The sequence below is a fragment of the Rissa tridactyla genome, chromosome 4 (assembly GCF_028500815.1).
Source record: "Rissa tridactyla isolate bRisTri1 chromosome 4, bRisTri1.patW.cur.20221130, whole genome shotgun sequence".
Taxonomy (NCBI): domain Eukaryota; kingdom Metazoa; phylum Chordata; class Aves; order Charadriiformes; family Laridae; genus Rissa; species Rissa tridactyla.
Window position 1 is genome coordinate 15,600,022 of NC_071469.1, and position 19,108 is coordinate 15,619,129.

A 19,108-nucleotide genomic window follows, 5' to 3' on the forward strand; every position below is an offset into this window, starting at 1 on the left:
AAGAGTACAAAAGATCTGTTGTACTATGGCTCAGCGTAAATGAAAATGTTTTATCTTACTCCTTTTTCTAGAACATTAGGTGGCAATACTTTCTGTCTTTATCTCTTCTATTTCACATTTTTCCATCTCACTACACTCCTCTAAACTTACTCCTCACAGCTCATCCCAACACCAGTTGACTACCTTCTAACACACAAAATCAAGACAAAAATCAGATCACATCTAACTTGTTTTGAAATAAATTAAAAGGTTCCGTCATTACTTTCAAAGAGAAATACTACAGGTACCATAATTTCTATGTGGAAAGAACAGGTGGTATAATGGGAACCAGAGCCTATGGAAGGCAACCAGAAAGCATGAAAGGCTTTCCCTAGAATTCATCTTTGACCTTTTGGGCAAGCAATGAAAATAGATATAGCCAGCAGAATGTAAGAACGTATACATGTAACTACCATAACAAAAATACTACTAAAAAATATATTGAAACATATCTACTTCTGTACATAAAAAATTTTCATGTGTCCATCTACATATACTTGCACTAAAGGTTGAATAAAGTACATTCTTACTGCAATGGCCTACATGAATTCCTCAGCAGAAGAAAAATATTAAAGGATATGGGGGAAGACAATCCACCCTCAGCAGATCAGGTGTGACTGAAAGAAAAAAAAGAAAATGTACAGACACAGCCTCCACCATTACAGGAAGGCAGCAGTCAGAATCCCCACGTGCTGCATGTACTATACCAGAAGTCCCACTGAAAGATTAGACATGGAGAGAGGGTTGATCTAATACGTCGTTTACATGAGATGAATTCCTGTAAATGTCATCCTAAAGCCATAAGCAACATCACGTAGACAAACCTGATTCCACCCTAACTGAAACCAAGTTATTTTCTACCGTGAATCCAGTGCAAGCAGAGCCTTCACATGCAACCCCTCTCCCAACACAATCACAGAAAGGTCTTTCCATTGAATCCAGAAGGAACTGCATCACGTCCTAAGGAATGCACTTGTGGCTAGAGTAAACTGGCACTCTTCCACTTAAGTAAATGGGAGTTACACTGGCTTGTGCCAGCTGAGAATCTGTCAAATATCAAATTATATCAAAATATTCCTCTGAAACAGCTCAAAGTTCAAATACCATATATATTAAATCCTTCAAAATGTTCATTCTAATAATAACAAGGCATTCAGGCATACGGCACCCCTCTTATCCAGAAAACTCCCAAGATGGGATTCATTATCTAGTTCCACCTACTACTTCAATGGCTGGATTTGGTACTTCTGAGGTAAAATGCTGCGAGTGTCCTTAGCGCACTACTCTACTGCATTTAGGAAAGGAAGTGAGGATTAACTGAGCCACTTAAAACTATAAGAAGAATGTAGATGGGCAACTACATCCTATCTTAGCTGGAATTAGGCCATGACATTGAGGTTAACCCCCCTACTTGTGCAAAAATACCACGGGTTTTTACTAACCACAAATGGTCAGGAGCTCAGTTTAACAAGCCCATGCACAACAATAATACAGATGTAAAAAGCATGCAGAACAATCTCTGAAAGTGTGATATTCAAGCTCAAAGTACTCACGTATTCATACACCAATTGTAATGTAAAACTAGAAAAATGAAGCGAGATTGCAAGATTGCCGTAATACAATACTTTCACAGTACAAACATCTGTTTAAATATGAGACTTCCTAAAAGCTTCATCTCAGTAGTTTTGGAGCATTAATGGATAGAGCCTCTGTAAAACGAGTATCTATGAGTAATGAGGAAATTTGCAGCGCTCGCTGCCTCCTCCGCACTGGGACACTGACCAATACAGTTTATGAAGTAAACAATTCAACAGCAGCCCTCCCGGAACAGCTCCTCACCAGGGCGATCTACTCAGGAATTAGTCACATTTATTCCAGAAAAGAGTATCCAGACAGGGAGTGCCCTGCAGTATTTTATGTCAATTTTCCCAGGTCAGCAGGTCCTTGGAGTAATGTATTATTTCTCCTTATGTTGTGTAGCAGTTGGAATTAGTAAATACATATTGTTTCATTACAAGAATTATGTTCCAGCACATGCGTTTAATTTGCCATAAAGTATGGTGTGTAAGAAATCACACCATCTACAATAAATCTAAAAAGATATTAGCATTTTTGTTTCTAATACAAGATATTTCGAGTGAGTAGTAAAATTTCAATGGTATATGGAAGGGGTCTTAGAGAAACACAAAAAAATATGACTATAAACAAGCCATCATTCTGGTAAGAGGAAATACAAACAACCAGAATAAAAATAGTTGATGCACAAAAGCCATAATGAGGGGGTTGCTCAAAAAATAACTTCTACTTTGAATGGTTTGGATGAAATACAAATTATCCACAGAAAAGTGTGGACTGGCATAAATGTTTGTACAAAATTATAAGTATATTTCTAGAAGTATGCAAGAGACAACCGCCTGCATGCTGCACAAGGTCCCAACAACGCTCTGCGTAAGTGCTAGTGCACAGAGTCCAAACCACTGCATTTTAATTACTATGCAGCCTCAGATATATTGCCTTTGATATGGAAATGTTCTTGTTCTCTCATCTTCACATACGGTCTCATGCACAGAAATCTTTATCTGATTCATAAAAAATAAACTAGAATCCAATCTCAACACCTGACCTCAGTGCTTAGAAGTTTTTTACTAAGCATGGTGTCACTATAAAAAGAATGGGTAATATTGGTGTAAAGTTAGATATTTGGAGCAATGATATGAAGGATTTGCAGTTAGGAATCAAATCAATACTGCACCTCTGAGGTTTTAGAGTTTCCTGTTGCCTTCTGTCAGTCTACCAGCGACTGGAGAAACAATTGACTGTACACCTTTCTATCTAGCTCAAGAAGAAAGGAAAAAATATTTAAATGACATCCTGTCTTACCACCGATAGAAAAGATGTAACTTAGACACTTGCTATATGAAATAGGTTCTGAAATCTAATAAACCAGTAAACATCAAACTTGCCAGCTCTTTTTTTTTTTTAATTTGCACATAACATTTTTGTGCATATTTTAAAAAGGTATGCACAACAAAGTTCACAGAGGAAGATGCAAAATGTTTCACAAGCTTTACTTTATCAAACAGGTAAAATGAACATACAGAATTCTTAAAATACAAACCTAGTACTTTTCTATATCGTAAATTAATATGATGCCTGTAAGAAGGCTAAAAAATTTCGCTTTGACGAAACTTACCAGTCATTCGGAAAAAATATTAAATATTCAGACCTAGATAATTCTCCTAGCTCTATAGAATTACATTCTCTTTTTATAAAGAATACGATCTGTGTAACCTCTCTATAGAAGATAATGACCCATCTGTAAATCATTTTGTTGCAGGTTATCTGTTTTTTATCACTTCTAGTACCTGTCTGTGCCTGATATGATACCCTTAAACACATTAACTTGATGGAATGTTTCGCCTGACTTCAAAAAAACATCGACTGATAGATATTTATTCTCCACTATAAATGAATGACTCTGATTAACCTAGTTTACCAATATATCTAATTTTATATTACTCTTTCCAATTCACAAGGCTTAAGAAATATTTGATTAAACTAACTTCTGAGCAATGATTTTAAAACTTGGGATACTGTTTTCTTTCTTCTTAATTTAAGGAGACAGTAAACATAAAACTGATATGAGTATTTTAAAATATACAAGAAGAGGAAAGAAATGTCTATGTACTGATTCTTGTTTCTTTAAGAGAAAATCCATTTTTCAGGTTCCTGTTGTACTAATTGAAAGAGAATTATTTAAAACTTCACTGAATACTTGAATATACGATGGGTATGTGTAGCAGTTTCACCAGTGCCAAAGAACTCTAGACTTTCTGAAAGACAGTAAACTAAAAATTGGCAGAAAATCTCTTACAATGATGTCACAAATATTTGTTGTTGCCACAGAATAATGTTTTAAAAGAACACCTACTTCTGTGCTGAAAAGGCTTTGGGAACATGTAATTATCCAGTTTTATCACTGTAGAAATCGGCTGCTTTCCAACAAATACGTCTATCAGATCTCTCTCTCCTGCGCAGAACTACATCTTAATAAATATACACATATTTCATATAGACATCACACTGGCCCAAGTACACAACCTTACTAATGACAGCATTATACCATATTTTGTTGTTTTCACAATATGATGTCATGGCCTGTAATGATACATTAATAGATACTGTGGGAGAATCGCATGTCTAAAAAATTCTGAATAGCTTGTATAAAATAAAAGGAAATTCAGTTTCTGTGTTATGGTAACAAGTCCCCTAAAGTTCCCATTCTTGCTGTTCTATCTAAGGAAAAAATAGAAAACGGTGTAAATAAAAATTACAGAAAAAGACACTGAAAGAGGTGCCTAGAAATCAGCTTACTAAGGCACAAACTTGAAAACTTGCACAAACGTGCACCTTTGTGTTTTGCTCCTACTTGACGAATAAGCTGTATGTGAACTACTGAATACCTCATAAAGCAGTACTTCTCTCACAGGTTCTGACATCATGCAGAAATGTTTCAAAGCTCTGTCTCTGTGATTTACTATATTAACTGAAATGTTTCAAAAATATGTCCTTGTATCACTTCAGCTGACATAGCTTATATATACACAAACAGCCCTATTTACATAACTTTTAAAACTTTAGTCATTACACACAACCTCTGCCAAACCAGACCACTGATCTTTAAAGTCACACTACAGAAAAAGAAATATACACCACCCCATTGTATGGGGTATAAAGAAAAGTGCATCACTGCTTCTCTTTCCTAAGTAATTTCTGTTCTGTGAAATAAATAAATAAATAAATTGACAGAAGCCTTTTAAATGGGATCTATACACTTTTAAGGGGAAAATCAAACCAACTGTAAAAGATTAATGGATATGCTTCCTGAAGTGATATCTCCCAAGGTGATTACAGTGTTTAGCAGATATAAGGTCATGACTAAAGAAACTTTCTAATGCCCACTGACAAAAAACATATTTGGATTTGCCATTATCATGCAAAGCTCTGTCCTTTATTACCACAACATATTCCAAGGCCTCTAAGAACTGCAGACATACATGGATATTTTTGACTAAAAATACAATCAAAGATGCAAAAAACATGTCCAAAGGGATTTTTTTTCCCCCATTGAGCAAAAGAAGTTCAGCTGGAAGTGACCACTAACAGTTGTTGGCCACATATTAAAAACCACCGGCTAGGGAACAAGCACTGGCAGTTCCCACTTGTGAACAAAATCAAATTGACAAGTGAAGGCAACTAACTTTGGTCATCAAGTTATTATTTTCTACAAGTCAAGCACTAGTGGCCTTATGAAGGGAACTGATGGGCTCCACTTTGTTTCTCTTCTCACTTTCACCAGTGTGTAAATGTAGGAAGAAAAAAATGACGCAGAGATACCTAAGTTCAGCAGAGAATCAGCAATGTGCAGGGAGAGACAGCCATCTGTCTCACTCCCTTTATGCTACGTGTTGTACACATGGCACTCGTTTGCACCCTACGATCTAGCAGAAAAGGGAACTACGTGAGCTTTGAAGCAGCCCAGCAAAGTCTCCCAGCACTACTGAAGCAGAGTACTGAACTGCAAAGAAGAGAGAGAAAATAATGCATTTAGCAGAGGATGCGAGCCTGCAGACCAAAGGGCCTCTTACATTCTCATCGCTGAATGAATTAAAGTTCTAGGGGAGGAGGCCGGAGAAATCAGAGTGAGCGAAACAAAAAGTGTGACAGGAGAAAAGGAGCCAGGAACCGTAAATCCGGGGACAGCGCGGGGAGACGCCAGCAGCCCGACCCCGCGGCCCGGCGGCCCTGGGAGGCGCGGGGTCCCCCGGCGGCGGCAGCTCCTTCCCCGCGGGGCTGCGGCTGCCCCCGCCCGCCACGGGGGTGGGAGCCCTTCCGACAGTCCACACGGCTCCGCGGGGCGCGGAGGGCCAGCCCCACCACCACCACCCCCCCCGGGAGGGAGCTGCCGCTGGCACGCTGCGAGTGGCTGCGGGGGCCGGCCCGGTGGCCCCCGACCGCCCCAGCCGGCGACAGCGAGTGCGCCGCCGGGGCCCCGGGCCCCGCGCCCCCTCCCCCGGCCGCGGGAGTCCGTCGGCGGGCAGGGAAGCGGCCTGGAGAGCGGGGCTGGGAGCGGTGCCCAGGGCTCACCTTCCCCTCCCCCCGGAGAAGTGCGCTTCGGAGTGGTTTTGCAGGCGAGGTTGGCCGGGCTGCGCTTGGTGCATTGATTCCAAGTGCAGTGCCTGGTTTGGTTTCCGTATATTCTTTGGCTTTTAATAGCTAGCTGAGGAAAAAAGAAAGCATTATTGTTTTCTTTCTTTCCTTCTCTCATTGCCTATTCTAAATTTGACTCCAAAGTTTAAGCAGTTGAATTGGCTAATTCTGAATACAGTCTATTGAGAGACCAGACACAGCAGTATATCCCTGTATAGCAATAGATACAATGTGCTGAATTGGCAGTCTAATTATAAATGTGGCATTTGGACCTCCTTTCAGACCCAGTGCCACCTTACCTTATGAGGGAACTTCAACTACAGCAACTGTTCAAAACAAAATGCCATTACAGGATCAGCTTCACCCAACACTGGAACCAGCCAGGGGATTGTTTTACAAACAGCCTTTCTCACTTAACACAAGAATGTATTATAAGGAAAAGTTATGGATAGCGCAGAGTCTGAAGAAAACGCGTATGTAGTTTCTGCCAGGTGTTGAGCTACTTCAAACTGCAGCATACTCCAAATGACCTCATTATTTTCTTTTAAATGTACTCACTATAAATAGATTATTTCTTAGTTTTACTAGAATGAGCTGCTAGGTACGCTTGCTGTTTATATTCTGAGTGTAGTGTGCATATAACGTTGTGAGCACGGAAACACGCAAAATATCCTGGCTCAAAACAAAAACCTGCAATAAGATCTTGCCAAAGAATCACGGTGTGCTGAAAAAAGTTTTTTTAAGCGTCTTTTCCAGGGAAATATTTGTATATAATGGCAGACTACATGCACATATCTCACATTCATTCTCATTATTTACTTTATGGTATAATGGCTTAATTAAATGAGTGGGCACAAGCACGTCAATAAAACAAGTCAAGTCAAGTCGAAGTCTCAAAACAGGTTTCAAAATTACTCCATTACACGAATACAGAAAGGGAAATTCGTTAATTTTTGGACCTGAAACCCTGTTTGGGAACTGGATAAAACTGTTCTTCTGCCTTCACGATCAGCACTGAAGCTGGAAATACCAAAAATGTTAAAATGAGGGCAAAAGAAAACAGTAGGAACAAAGTGCCGCTCGTGTGCCGAAGGCTATTTAAATTAGCTTAATAAACATATACCTTATCTACAAACAGCAGGCGAAGATATATTACTTTATCACAGAAAGTTTCACCGTCTATGTTTTTGGGAAACACCCCTAGGACAGAAGTAATCTGTCGTCCCCAGGCTCCCACCAGGCTGACTTTCCCTGCAGCCCCCCCACCCCCGCCACTCAGACACAACACTAATTGTCTTTTCACGTTGCCACTTTCACTCCTTCCCGTCCTTAAAAAAAAAAAAAAAAAAAGAAAAGAAACAAAACACCCAACCCCACCGTGAAACGGCCCGCAGAAAGCAAAGACAGCAATCAAATCGATATGATCAGTGCCTCTGATTGACCTCAAGGCCCTGCTCTGCTAAAGCACACAGCCCCTGCTGCAAAGCGGGTTAACTGCTCGATGCTGCTCGACACGACTCGGAAAGGCAGCTGGGAAGCTCTCCCGGCAGAGGAGCGACTCTCTGGCAGCTCAATTATTAATGCACGCGTGGAAAGTACCTGCTCACATCACGCCTATATGTTCTCTCTCACGTATCTACACACGGCCGCGCTCACGCAGGGGCGACCCCGCCGCCGGTACACGCGTGCATGCATTACACGAGCGGGCTCGGCGGCAGCGCCGGTGCCCGCTCCTCCCCGGAGCAGGGCAAGCCGCAGAGGCACACTCATTAGCTCCCACTGATGATTCCTTTCAGGATCATGAATGGAACAATTGTCAAAAACTGCGGGAAAAAAAAACAAGCCCCGAGACTATTATATACAGACACAGCTTGTGTGCGCGCATGTGACATTTGCAGGCAACCCAGATTTGTTCATAAACTCTTCAGCATTATCCGAGATAAAACATTAAATTGCTTATACGGTTAAAGAGGCTTCTTATCCCCGATCAAAAAACAAACAGCTTCGAAGGTAGTGAAAGCCAGGAAAAGAACAAGCTCTCCACCAGACACACCTTGCCTTACTCGTATCCTACAGCACCGTCTGTAAACAGCTGCGCTAGCTTTTGCAACTGCCACTATTTTATTTTAAAAGAATAGTAGTAATAATAATAGTAAATGAAATACTTCCTGAAAACTTACTTTGCATTTAGTTTAGGCACTAGTCTTTTTTTCAGCTCGCAAAGGAAGCCGTTTTGTCCAGGTTAGGTATTGTCTACTTATGGATCAGCCTCTGGCTAAGGGTTTATTTTAATTTATGGCTTATGCATTCTTTTAAGGTCGATTTGCATGACCTCCGGCAAAGAGCTAAGGCAGCAAGAAATCCCAAGTCGAACGTTGCCACAAAGCGGCACACATCTCCCCTTCCCCGGGTGTAAACAGAGCTCTCTGATGATGGACTGCTTTCTTCCCCCCTCCCTGTGTATCACAAATTAGGGTGCGATATCAATTTTAAAGTTTTCGGTATAACTTTATCCAAACCCTCTGCTCGGAGAGATAAGGCGCCGCCACAGAACTGCAAATCCTCGGGACAGTGCCCCGGTGTGGCCAAAACCGACATTACCACCTCCACTCCAGTAGCTTTGTATTATTCCATGCTCCGAGGATAGCACTCATTTGTGGCGAACTTCAAAGCAGTTACCCACCTCAAACTTAACGGAGAATTTAAAAGCACCACTAAACTCCCTTCGTCTTTCTCCATCCCGTGTCTTTTGGGGTTATCCGTGAAGAGAAACCCACGCGAGCACTTCGGAGTAATGACAGCAGCGCTCTGCTCTCAAAGATTTATTTCGGATTTTATTTTTCCTCTCTCTCTCTCTCTCTCTCCCTCTCGTGTTAGTTCCTTACGTACAGTATCTTCCCAGCACCATGTGTTCGCCTGCCGTGGGTGATCTTAAAATACAACGCTGATCTGTCACTACATTTTAAAATAAACTCTACACGGGAAGGATGAGAAAGTGTTGTGATTTGAAGGTACTGGGGTCCCTTAACATCTCGGAAACCTCGGGATTCAAACAGCCCCGGAAACTCGCATGGGGACGAGACTATAACTACTTTTCTCTACGAAGAAAAAAAAAAAAAACCAACACAACACCCTCGTGGTATAAAAGTAAATAATCGTGCATGGGGAGGCAGGGGGAAGGGGTGAATTCAGCAATGTTAAAAGCTAAACAACAGATCTACCTCCGGACGCTGCTGCTTCACTCAATTGCAACTAACAACCCATTAAAGACAGCGCAGGGGGAACCGGATTCTCTCCTGCAAAGCGACATAAATCCAGCGAAAACCCATTAAACCACCACCACCACCACCAAGCCACGCAGCACTACACACCACAGCAAACAACAGGTATACAACACAATAGGGCTTTTTTTTCCTGGTTACCTCCTCGGGATCCAGTGTGGCACAAAGCACTGGGAGAGCCTCCTTTTTTTTTTTTTTTGCAACGCGCTTCGGTAATTTTCATTAAAAAAAAAAAAAAAAAAAAAAAGAGGGAAGGAGGTGAAAGGGGAGAGAGAAAGAGGAATAAATAGGTGGTAATTCAGTAAAATAAAATAAATGAACTAGAGTCTGCTGGTGTTTCTCCGGGCCATGGATGTGCAGGATCCCGATCGTTAGAAGTTTGCGGATGGGTTGCCTGGAGATTTGGTTACAATCAGGTTCATTATTATTATTTTTTTTTCCCTCCTGAAACAAGTGAAGGCGATGGTTACTGCTGTCAATCTTGGCAATCAATGTGAGCGGCCATGTCGTAAGTATTCAAAGCATTTCCCGTCGTGCAACATCAGAAAGTGAGTGGCCAGGGCATTGATCTGAGGAAGGCAAAAGGAGGCAGGGCTCCCCCGCCCAGACAGCACAGGCAAGATGAGACAACACAGAGAGAGAGAGGGAGAGGGGAAGAGAGAGAGAGAGGGAGACTGAGAGCGAGCGAGCGGGGAAAGCAACAACTGCGGAGAAAGTGAGCACAAAACAGAAAGTGAAATCACCCCAGGCTGCCAGCCGCATCCCCGAGAAGCTATCACCACTCACATTGCTATTAGACAAATGAAACCTTAAACCTCTCTCCTCTAATGACCACTGATTGCCCGGAGTGGTGAGGAAAGGTACTAGAAAGTTACCGGGGAGGGGGTGCGAGGGCGGGGAGCCGAGGGCGGGCGGGGGCCGGAAAAGGAGGAGGGGGAGCGGGGGGGGGGGTCCCGGGAGAGCCGGTTCGCGGGGCCGGGGCTGCGCGGGGGGAGCGGCGTGTCACACGCCGGCCCTCCCCCGCCCGGCACGGCGCTTCCCGGGGAGTGCGTGGGGAGGCACACGCCAAAAAAGTCCTACCGGGCTCCCGCTCGCAAATCAAAAAAAAAAAAAAGACGTCAAGGAGGGAGAGGAAAAAAAAAAAAAGCGGGAGAGAGACGATCTGCAGGACATGGGAAGGACTGGTGGGGAAGCGGGGACGAGAAAGAAAGCACTCAGCAAGCGCTTACTGACAGTTGATAAATGGGGCTCTGAGGAGCCCGATCCCACAGCCCGGTCGGGGTAAAAACCAGATGAAACGTAAAGTATGAATTACACTAGAGATGGGAGTCCGGCTACAGGGACCCGGGGGAGAGGAAGGGGAGAGGAGGAAGGAGAAGGCACTCAGAGTCCACAAACTGTTTAGTGATGCGTTCAACAGAAAGGTAAAACGTGAGCACAGTTAAAAGGGAGAGACAGGTATGACCGGAGAAGAAAAAACTGATTTAGGACGGAGTCGAGCTGAAGTTGGGATTCTCGTGGCGACGACGAGAGATTTTAGCAGCGACAATATATAAATATCTCTCTCTCTGCCTACCAAAAAGCAACAGATAGGGACTCGACTATCAGCTTGAATACCAATTTAGGAACTCACGCTCCCTTGGAAGTGCTAATTGGGGGGGGGGGAAATCTGAGAGAAAGAAGGGAAAACTATAAGGAACTGAGGAGAAAAATCAACTAGTGGCACAGAGTGCTGCAAAACCCAAGAAAGTCTCTCTGCTGTATTTTTACATGCCGAAGGTAAACATAAAAGAGTCTTTCAAACTGTCAGGGGCCCGCAGATCAGGTGGGCAAACAGCGCTGCAAAGCTAACGTCTCCCTCTTTTGATATTATTCACACCTAGGCTAAACTGTTGTTAAGATGGGAGTGCGGAAAGCAACCTCAAGCCCACAAAATGAGAGAGAGAGAGAGAAGTTGTTGATTCATCTCTGTATTTTTGGCACTTTCTCCCCATTTTCCAGAAGGCGCCTGGAACAGTTAGTAACAGAGAAACTTTTTAATTTTAAAATAGCTTCATAACTTATAGAGGCCAAAAAGACGAGGAGAAAGCCTGATTTCGCTTTCCTCCTCTCTCAAGTAGAAATTTGCGGAATAGGTTAGATCCAGAAGCATATTCAGCCCCACTGCGAATGAACCTTGCTTCATAAGGACGTGATGAAAATTGGGCATTAACGTGATGGCACAGGACTGATCTGATCTGGCTCTATTTCATTTTGTTAACAAGCTGTAAAACTCAACACACTACTAGCGTCGTGCACGTTGCATCCTATACCTTGCTATCCGAGGTACTATCGTCCCTCTCGAGTCGAGTCCAGGGAAAATGAGTTTTAAGTCAGAACCTCTTGGAATAGCGGACCTATTTTATACAGTATTTTTGGCAATTCCACTACGATAAAAGGAGCAATCAAGTCCTACTCGGCAAGCAGCAAACACCTTGAAACAGAACTTTAAAATTATCTAGTAAAGCTTTATCACCAAATTAGCTGGCTGCGGGCATAGTAGCTAATTTCCATGCATTCTTTCAATTTTAAGAAAAGATACTGAAAAACTGAAACTCGGAGACAGGGGGTAAATTGTAAGATTGTAAATACTGAGTTTGTATTCACCTGCGCTCAGCTAATTCAAAGTATTCACCTTGCTGCAGTTATCTGGGCTGTGGATTTAATATCAGGAAATAGCTGCCTTTCCAGACATTGTTATGTCCTTTTTAGTCTTAAATTATATGAATGATTGGTCACTAACACTTTCCTTGTAACACATTTAAACCTGCTGCAAATAAAGGAAACACCTTGATTTTTTGCATAACTAGTAGCTTTGGCGCGCTAAAATGAGCTCTGTAAGAAACGAGATGTAATCAGAATACAGGGACGAACTATCCTGCCCGAGTTTGCAACCCCATCAGTTTGTTACTGGAAGTTTGTGGGGTTTTTTCTTTCAAGAAACAAACAGGAAAAAAACACAAACCACCACTCCTCAAATGTAGCGTCCTCCTTATTAAGTACAAGCCGGTAATGGGACAAGAGATAATTAAGGCATCAGATAAATCTAACCGCCCACCTAGCTCCAAATCGGGGGAGCATCTCGCTGCACTCCCGAAAATCCTTTGCGGAGAATGACACTCGGCTGGGACAGGACACCGCAGAGATGCGTCCACATTCCCAGGCGGAGCGCAAGTAATACTCTCCAGCTTGTTGCTTCCCCTGTGTGATCAATTAAGTTACAGATGCAACGCACAGTGCCAGGGAGCTACAACTTCTCCGCGGTAGAAAAAGAGGACTCCTTGGGCATTGTATGCAAATGTGCGAGTATGTGCGCTGCACAGGAATAATTGTGGTTCCCTCTTTGTTTGCATACGTGAACACCCGCCGTGTAGATACGTATACACGTGCCGAGAAACAAGAAAACGCTTTTACTTTTAGCGTTGCCATACGTTTAGAGACCGCGTTTTAAATTGCTCCCCTCGCTTTTGCTTCATTAAGGCTAAAACCAGGCAGAGCAGGGCAGGCAGCGCAGGCAGATGTTGAGGAGGGATGCTGAACTGCTGTGGGTCCTTGCGGAGGGAAGGGATCGGAGGCGCTCAGTTCACGTCGGGGCACTTACCTGTTCACAGCTGGCATTGCATTTTGCGCCGTCTCCCTCATTAAATACGTTAAAGTAAGGCAATATTCAACAAGCGAAGCAACCTGTCTATGTGTTGTTTTACATACCGCATCTTTAACATGATGAGCAAACCTACAACTCTTGTAGAGTTGGTGGAACAGCCTCAGAAGTTTTGATTCAAAGGGCAAGAAATTCTACCTTAAAAGTCACTCACCCAATTCTAAACTCCTCTCCCCAATTAATGCCGGACAATTAACAGACATATTTATAAATTCCCTCTGCTGAACCTCTCCGACAATGAAGACTTTTTATAGGCTTGTTAAAGATGTTCAGAGAAACTTTTGCAAAATAATCAAGAGCATCTGAGAGAAAGCTAAAGGAAAAGAAGTTAAAGCCTGATCATATGATTGGGAGAAAGTTTTGTTAGACTAGATAGAAGCATATTATGGCACGTTTCTTCATAAGCAAACCCATCATCTGATACGAGTTCCCCTAGAAAAAGAACCTCTGGCGATCTCCTCAAAATTTAGGGGACGTTTGCATCTTATAACGCCCAAAGCTAAAGATCTGACTGAAAACAAAAACTCTGAATTCCTTACAGCGTCATCTGCCAACACAATGTATTGTCCTGGCGGAAAGAGGATCAAGCGGATTTTAATTTCATTTGAAACTGTGCATCATCTTGATAGTGAAGCAAAAAGCCGCAGCAACAGTCTCCCCACTCCACCCCCCCGGTCCAAAAAAAAAAAGGGGGGGGGGAAGTGGAAAAACCACATAAAGTTTTACAAAGAAAATAACAGCAAGTTTGACATGAAAACCCCTTCCTGTCTCGGAAAGTTCATTTTAAAGGTCCCCTCTGTAAATCTAAAGTGCAAACACCAGGCTAAGGTAGTGAGTGGCTGGAATTTGCATGCTGATAAGAGAAGGCTGTTGTACTTACAGTGACAGAGGGCAGGCTGCGGAAGAAAAGCTGTTTGTGTTAGCCTGAGAGTCACCCAGGGCTGCAATGAGAGGAGAAGAGAGGAGTGGGAGTGCCAAGCTGGATACACCTTCACCGCATCTCATCACATCTGCCAGCCTCTCTCTCCCTCTCTCTTTCATTTCCACATTCCCTTTGTTCCTGAAAAAAAAAATCTACACGTCACATCAGTCCCCAGATGCAGTCTACACCAAAGAAAAAAAATGAATAATTCAATCAAACTGTGCATAGTCTCTAAGGCAATAAATCTATTGCACTTAAAGAAACGAAGGGTAATTACCGCTATAGAATTAGAATAAGGCCAGAGCGCGCAGGGATCCCAGGGTCTGTAAACTCCACGGTCAAATAAAGTTTCATTTATTTAATCCTTTGACAACCCCAATGTAAACTAAAGGGGAGGATCGGAACTTATTCCGGTTGGGTTTGAAAATGCTTGGAGTGAATGTTATAAAAGGAGAGCGCCCGTGATCTGTAACAAACACAATGCAAGGAAGTAGAAGTGTTTCGCTGCATCACCTCCAGGGTCCGTTCCCCCCTCCCTAATGAAGAGCAGACCACACTCCCACTTCCACCGGCTTCTGCTGCTCTCTGCAAGTGCAACGGGAATCGCTGGCAGCCAGCAGCCGCCTTACCTGCTCCTAGATTGCCAATAAAGCCTGACAAAAACTCAGGGTAACCGGCAATTTTGTTCCACGCTCTGGCGGAGAGAAGCCATGGGGAATTTGCGCCGGCACGGATTGACTCGAAACGCTGCCCCTGACTTCTGGATTTGTGCTGGGCTGAGTTTGGGGACTGCCTGCCGGGGGGCGGGGGGAGCACGCTGGGGAGCGGATCCCAGCTGGGCAGTCGGCGGCAGCGCTGCCGGAGCCCTGCGACAGACCGGCCGAGGTAGGATGGAGGAGAGCCACACTTTTCCCTCTCCTACCTCTAACGTTGCTCTCTCGGCTCGGAGGTAAGATGACTCTATATTGTGTTTATTCTCTCCGGGTAACTCAGGTCCCAGGGGCATGCTTCTGTATTAACATGAGGGCGGCGGCTCAGGGCTGTGTCTCAGATCGTTATACTCAAATCAAACTGGAGTTTAACGTCGGCATCTGCCGCTTTACACTTTCAATCACGTTCTTTGTAAACTTCTCCTGGGGAGGCTGGGGGAGGAGAGAGACAAGGAGGGGAAAAAAACAACCCCAGGTGAGACCTCGCTGATCAGACTCTCGCTCTTATTCAGCCGGCCTTTGTGCGGCTGGGAAGATTAAAACATCTTCCACTGACGTAGAGCATCACGCATCTTCTATACTTGAACCGCTTTAATAGACAGTTTTGATTTATCCAAAACATTAACGGAACTGTTATTCTAATAAAGGTAAACTAGAAAACACACTTGCCTCCCCGCTCACTTGGGCTTTGTTTATGTGCTTAAAACGCCACCGTGAGGCGAGTGCAAATAAAGCAGCGAGAGCAGCCGCCTGCCAAGGAGCTCTCGGATTAACACTTCGCAAAGCAAAACAAACAGCGTTAGCGGCAGCGCGAAAGTCATCGAAGAACCCGCTGCCGGCGGGCGCGGGGTCGGTGGCTCCGCCGCGGGAGCGCCGCCCGGCCGCCTCCCCCCGCCCCGGCGGGCTCCGAGCGAGCACACGCACACTCCCGCTCGAGGGAAGGAAGGGCAGCACTTAAGGCGAATTTAGGGAGATGGGAATACACAAAGAAAAAAAGCCAACGACAGTGTTTTCCTTAACCCGAGTCCCTCTTCTTCCTCCGCCTTTCCCGCAAGCGCTGAGCGCACCCTGCCCTTCCCCCAGCGGGACTCGGGGGGGTGAGGAAGGCGCACCCCGGCCCCTCTCCTCCCGCCGGCACCGGCTCCGCAAAACGCCTCCGACCGCTCTGCCCGAAGGCAGTTTCCTCTGGCAGCGTGTGCCAGGGAGCACTTCTGACTCCTCTGCCCATCTTCTTTCCTCCTCCTTCCCCGGCCAAAATCAGGCCAGCTACACAGCCCAGGATTTTCCTTCTCAAGTCTTTTAGGTGATTTCAAGTCAAAGGCTGGGTTTATAGTTTATAATCTACACTGGATTTATTTTTTTTTGAATGGAAGGGGAATGCAAAAAAGAAAAAAAGACAGGCTGTTATGACCCAGTAACAGTACCTGGGGTGACACTGTTAAAAGTTGTGGGCAAGACTTTGCACGGTGAGTTTCTTAGGCACTCTCCAGGCACAAGAAAGCTATAGGAGTGGATCAGCTTTAGGAGAATGATCCTGTTATATAGGGGCACAATGCATCACAATAAATGTATATCATCATAAATGCAGCTCTCAGCCCTACTCCCACGAAAAGCCTTAAACCAGGAAGGGGTCCTCTCGTGGGACTTTTAGCTGCTGGTGGGATTGATGCTCTCCCCCAGCCACCGGAAAGCATTCGTCACATCAGGGCATCCTGGCACCCAGAAAAGCACTAAACTTCACCGGCAAAGTTGAAGTCACCAAACTCTTGGCTACAAGTTGCACTGGCAGCTCTGCAAATGAATCATGAGAATGCTAGTAACAAGCTTAAAAAAAAAAAAAAAAAAAAAGGCAATTACATTCAGCTGTGATTGGAAATCACAGTAAGACTGAATACCTGATACTTTGCAGGTAGAGAGTAAAGAAGAAAAACAGTAGCGTGACTATGGAGGGTGCAAGCATTTCCACTGAAATGCTGCTCTTATTCTGGGTATTTCACCTAACAGCTGGATTTGCCTACTTGTCATTTTAATAATTTTTCTACTCCCATCTCTTAATAGGATGACCATAAAACACAGTTAACATATAAAAAAAAGCAGTTCAAGATTAACAATTATTTTAAATGTACTTTTTCAGAAGCCACTAAAAGCCAAGCAAGAAACGCTTACAGCAATCATCACTGTCATACTATGCCATCTCTTCCTTAAGCATACACCTGTGTGGTCTCATGTATTATACCAATATTCCCAGCTTCATCTGGGAATAACTGAGCACATCTTGTGAATGAGGAAGGACGGAAAGATATACTGACTTATCTACACCCGCACGCACATTTGAGGAGCTGCTCCACATTTGAGGAGGGGCCACATGCTAGAAGACCCCCTTATAGCCTGCAGTAGTCCTGTTTTATATTATAGCCCAGGGTAAACCGTAGGTCAGTGATATAAACGTGAAAGTTCCTGAATATTTTTCCCTAGAATCTCCATCACAGAAAAACCTTTGCTAAACATGATTACTGCAAACCCCTATGAACCATTGCGAGGGTTTATCAGCACACCACGGTGCTTTTCTTTTTTCACTGGCAATGTCCCATTCTGACAGCACATGCTGGAATTCACCAGAATACATACAGACTTTATATTATAACATTGTATTTATTCCATCAGTTTATTTTTGTTTCATAACACACACCCCCCCAAAAAAAACCCCCACACAAAACAACCAAACCATAATCCCAACAACAAAGCACAATTTTTAAAGTTCTTGACCTAACTACCATGCTACAAACGAGACGCTATGTAAAAAACCAAAAAACCCTGAAGGCTAGAAAAAATATACAAAGCTGTCTTTCACCTGAGGACTGGCCACATTGCAAATAAATGCATCGCCACTAAGCCACATATATATACACATGAACAAAAATAAAAGGAAGCCTCGAGATAGACCAGTGATTTTGTATTTTATATTACTACCACTGTGCATTTAAAATTGCATTGGTTTTAAGATGTTCCTGTGGGTTTGTGATAATATGGCCTAATCTCGTAGGCTTGTGTCATCGTCAATTGTTTCACCCAGAAGCTCAAGTCCTGTGCATGTAAAGTGCATGCTTCTTATTAAGAGGATCAAAATTATGATGCTGAAAAGGATAAGCTGTTTAGAAAATACCAAGAACAAAGGTGAAAATATCTACAAAAAAATTTTGGGGTACAAAGTTGTTTCGGATTGTCCCATTTTGCCTGGAGCTTATAAATATCATGGCATATTGCATGGGGAGTATGTCTGTCTTCTCCCTTTGATCACCTCTTAGAACACTTTACATTTTCTAACCAAAATACGCAGTAGTAACTTCTTGCACCAAAGTTGACTAAGAAGCAAATCACTGTATAAATCTTTCAAAACATGTTTAAATATAGCCTACTAAACCAGGAACACTGGGTAGAAACTGCTGAAAGTATTCAGACTGTTAAAAACTAAAATGCGACATGATCTCAACATATTTGAACATTCAATTATATGAAATGTTTTTCCAACATAATATCAAATTTAAGACTGAAGTAAAGTAAATGTGATTTGACTGCTTTGGAATCTTCCTAAGACAAATGACTGAAAGATCAAGGTGTTTTATTTCCTATTTGAATCAATGATCAATAAGTCTTACACAAGAGAATCACGCATTTTGAATATAAACCACACTTTCTTAATAAGTGCAAGTTAGACTGAATAAAATACCTATGTTTTGAGAGGAAAACTCACTATTTTTTAAGTCATTGCAATCTATATAATTATGAAGTAACTTGAATAAGGCATCTTACATTGGTCCTAAATTTTTTACTGAAGTAAAACATTCATTGATTCCAATGTGAGTGTTGCCTGAGTAATAGAGTTACCTGTCAAACTGTTAAAATCAGCTAACTTTTAAAAGCCTGTAGATTGATGGAATAGTGTGATTATACTGAAGGTATGTATTTAATATGGAAAAAAATAATCAAGTTACCAGGCAAAGCATTTTAACATATAGAATAAAAGAAAGCAGCAGTATAAGTAGATATTTTTAGGGGGTTTGTAATTCTGTGCCTGGTCACGCAGACGCTTATGCTTGTAACTTTATTTATGTAAGTCACACCAGTGAATCAGTACTCCCATGTCACAAGCATTTGAGGTTTAGCACCTAGGACAATAGAAATAGGAATAAATTGGCTGTAAACATTTCACTAGCAAAACAAGACTATTTGTAAATCAATTGCAATG

The 19,108-nt window shown here is 43.0% G+C and overlaps 1 protein-coding gene across 3 annotated transcripts in view; it reads right to left on the reverse strand.

Moving 5' to 3' along the window:
* Positions 1–10,229, reverse strand: part of SOX6 (SRY-box transcription factor 6) — a 378,055-nt gene extending 367,826 nt beyond the window's left edge. Inside the window, exons 1-2 of one of the 3 annotated variants that reach the window (XM_054200768.1) lie at positions 8,430–8,683; positions 7,849–8,072 (exon numbers count right to left, since the gene is read on the reverse strand). The gene's annotated coding sequence lies outside the window, so the exon portion shown is untranslated. Of the gene's footprint in view, positions 1–7,848; positions 8,073–8,429; positions 8,684–9,671 lie in introns of those variants that run through there. The other 2 variants (XM_054200766.1, XM_054200763.1) reach the window with 2 other exon arrangements.
* Between the last annotated feature and the right edge of the window lie 8,879 nt (positions 10,230–19,108).